The 3126-nt window shown below is 38.6% G+C and overlaps 1 long non-coding RNA gene across 2 annotated transcripts in view; it reads left to right on the top strand.

The window, feature by feature from the left end:
• LOC107584685 (uncharacterized) overlaps positions 1-2706 on the top strand; it is a 3274-nt gene extending 568 nt beyond the window's left edge. Inside the window, exons 2-4 of one of the 2 annotated variants that reach the window (XR_001609172.1) lie at positions 733-796; positions 2126-2284; positions 2575-2706. This is a non-coding gene — a long non-coding RNA (uncharacterized lncRNA). Of the gene's footprint in view, positions 1-732; positions 804-2125; positions 2285-2574 lie in introns of both variants that reach the window. The other variant, XR_001609171.1, reaches the window with a different exon arrangement.
• The last annotated feature ends 420 nt before the right edge of the window (positions 2707-3126 follow it).

Raw genomic sequence — 3126 nt, 5'->3', positions numbered from 1 at the left:
GTGTGTGTGTGTGTGTGTGTGTGGGGAGGGGGCATGCTACTTGCTTTCGGCAGTGATTTATCGCAGTCCCGGGGAACGCGGCTCCCGTTCCTGTCCTAACGCATTTCAGCGCGCGCATCAGCCGTGATTAAACACCTGCTATGGCGCGCGAACAAAGCGCGCTAATCCAATATGTATCTCTGACATCTTAAATATCGTCCAATCCCCCGGCATCACGCGCAGCTTTTCCGCAAGATGGAATTCTAAAACATATTTTTCTAATTTATGGACGGACGATAAATCAAAATTAAGCCGTGGACAATGAAATATAAATCAGTGTGCTGAGAACAGGCCTGGAATGCAGCTACAGGCTCGAACGCGTGCATAGGTGTGGGGTTTGCAGTGTGGTTTGTGGATCTGCTTTATGAAACATCAGACATGCTCAGGCCATATTCTGTCCCAACACAAAATCTACCATGCCGAAATACCATACTACTATGCAACGGTTGTAACTGCACTGTAAAAAAAAAAAAAAAAAAAGGCAATTGCATTTTATCCATTGCATTTATAGCGATGTGCCTGTAGTAGATGTGCATAATAAGATATATGAATAACTTTTCATGTAAACACATTTTAGATCACCAGTATTCCTATTAACAGTAGGCTATCTGTGTGTGTATCATATGCTTTCTTTTTCTTACTCAAGATTTTTGCTCAAATCTTAGACAGACCTATAACTGTATTTTATCTTAGATCTTAAAGTCTGCGGTTGCTTCACTAAACCTACATGCTTCTGCAAGGCATCTTACTTTATAAGGTATGAGGTGAGTTTATGCATTTTATATAAATCCTAACGTAATTTGCTTGCTCTTTTGTCATTTCAGTCATAGCCAGTGAGTCCTATGGTGCTGTTGTTTTCTCTGGCGCTAGATTGCTTGTTCTCAGACAGACATAAAGGAAGGCCATTCTCTCCGGTCACTGTCCCGGTGATGCTTATTATTTGTGACTCTTCAATTCCACAGTTTCCCAGAATTCTCAGCACATTCTGCCCAGTGTATTATGCGCCGTGAACTACTCGGACATTAGATGCGTGTCTGTGGCCCTATAGCCACATAATGGATTCAGCACCCTGTTCTCATGTTTGGAAACAACCCAACATCAGTGGCCCTATGACCGCTGAAACAAAGAAAATATCTGACCATCGTTTCGTTTGCCCTTACATACTTTTATTACGGATTTCCATGCTGAATGAAGGCCAGGAGAAATGGCTCGGTGCAGAAACAATACATCATCAGACTGACCTAGTTTGCAGGGCCGCGGGTGCTTGCGAAGGATAATTGTTTGTAATCATCTTAATTAATATAATAATCATCTAATTTTATACCTCCTAATGAAAATTAAGTGCATTTTGATGCATAAGTTGTAATCAGCAGGCCAAGTAATTCATCTAATGATTTGTATCGGTGTTTATTCAAATAAGCAAACAATTTAATGCATTAATTTATACAGATTAAAACTTTGCAAGCTCGAACAGGGCGGTGGAGGTAGACCGGCAAGGCTCTTTTACAGTAAAGCACCTTCAAACAGAAACTGTACAGAAAACATAAGTTTGTAAATATTACAGTAAATATGATAGGTCAATGACAAATAAGGATGCTTGATATGATCAAAATGAGCAGTCTAGCATCCCTGTTCCAAACTAAAAATGGTGACCAAAGTTGTTTTGCTGGAAATTTGTTCACTAAGCGCATCATTTGTCTAACTTTAATGTAATGACCAGTGACAATCTCAGTAACTCACAATATTGACCTGCATATTATGTGGCATAATGTAGGCCACAGAGTGTATATGAAAAATAAGTCCAAAATTAATCAAATATAAATAGGTTATGAAAACTTGGTTATGATTTGAGGCCTGTGCAAATAAAATGTGGAGGCTTAGAATAATATATAGGCATTATATTTATGAATTAATATTATTTTTATAGTGGGCCATTTGAATAATGCTGCCATATGTATATTTTGTAACTATGTCATTTTTTAATATTCAGAAAGGAAATGAATAAAGAGCCGTTTCTTGTATTTTCTGCAGACATGCTTAATTTTAGGATGTTTAATGTTACATTTCTATTGTCCTTGGCTTTCAGATCTTCTATGAATCGTTTCCATCAATGCATCAGTCAATCAATCTTCACCAACACCACACGCCATCAGCATCTCTATTTTGTTGTTTCTTCTAATGAAAACAGCTCTCCATGAGAGTTCTGATGAGTTCGAGTGATGAACGAGGACACAGTTTGGTGAGAGTAAGTGAAAATCACACTCTCTTCCTCCACTCAGCGACTTTTATGTAAAACAGCACAATTAAACAATGTCCTGAAAATGAATGTATGCTGGAAACATGAGGCTCATTTGGCTGATGAATGGCCGCACTTTGGATCAAACGCGATTTTAGTTGAGTGTGCGTTTAATACTGCTCCCATTGAAGTATTTCAGACCGATTTTCATTTGTTGAATTTAATAATTTTTAGCTTTATTTTTTATATATATATTTTATTTATCATTTAAACTTGCCTTTTTTTTCTCCCCTGGTCAGGCCGGTCTGTTTTGATGGTTTGAGCACATCTCAGCTGGTCAGGCAGCAACACCATCTGGTAGACCAGCAAAAGCCAGCTGAGCACCAGTTTGGCCAAGCTGAAAGACCAGCTAAACCAGCAAACAACATTTTAGGCAGGTTTAAGATATTTTTTCAGCATGGTTTATTATAATTATTATTAATAATAACTATTTTAGTAGTAGTAGTAGGCCTACTGTTGTTGTTCCTGATGTACTTTATTGCAGAAGTGTTTACAGCACTAGTTGAGTTTTTCTATATCATGGCCATTTTAGTTGCTCTTTGTGAGAGAGGGAGAGGGAATTTTCATTCAGCCTTTGCCTCTGTTCAGCCCCTGAAACAGGGGGATGTGATCAATCTGCCGCCTATTAAAGCCGTTAATTGATAATGCATACTAATTAGGCAGAGCTTTGGTGCTTTAGAGACTTTGAGGAGGTAATTGTCGGCACAAATCCAAATGTAGTTTAAAAAGCAGTCTGCACGAGGTGAAAAATTTCACTCTGCTGGCGGCGTGAGGGGCCTGTAATGAACTGA

This window comes from Sinocyclocheilus grahami, unplaced genomic scaffold (genome assembly GCF_001515645.1).
Source record: "Sinocyclocheilus grahami isolate Dianchi unplaced genomic scaffold, SAMN03320097.WGS_v1.1 scaffold61.1, whole genome shotgun sequence".
NCBI classification, from domain to species: Eukaryota; Metazoa; Chordata; class Actinopteri; order Cypriniformes; family Cyprinidae; genus Sinocyclocheilus; species Sinocyclocheilus grahami.
The sequence above is the reverse complement of the archived record's forward strand: the minus strand, read 5'-3'. Positions and strand labels throughout refer to the sequence as shown.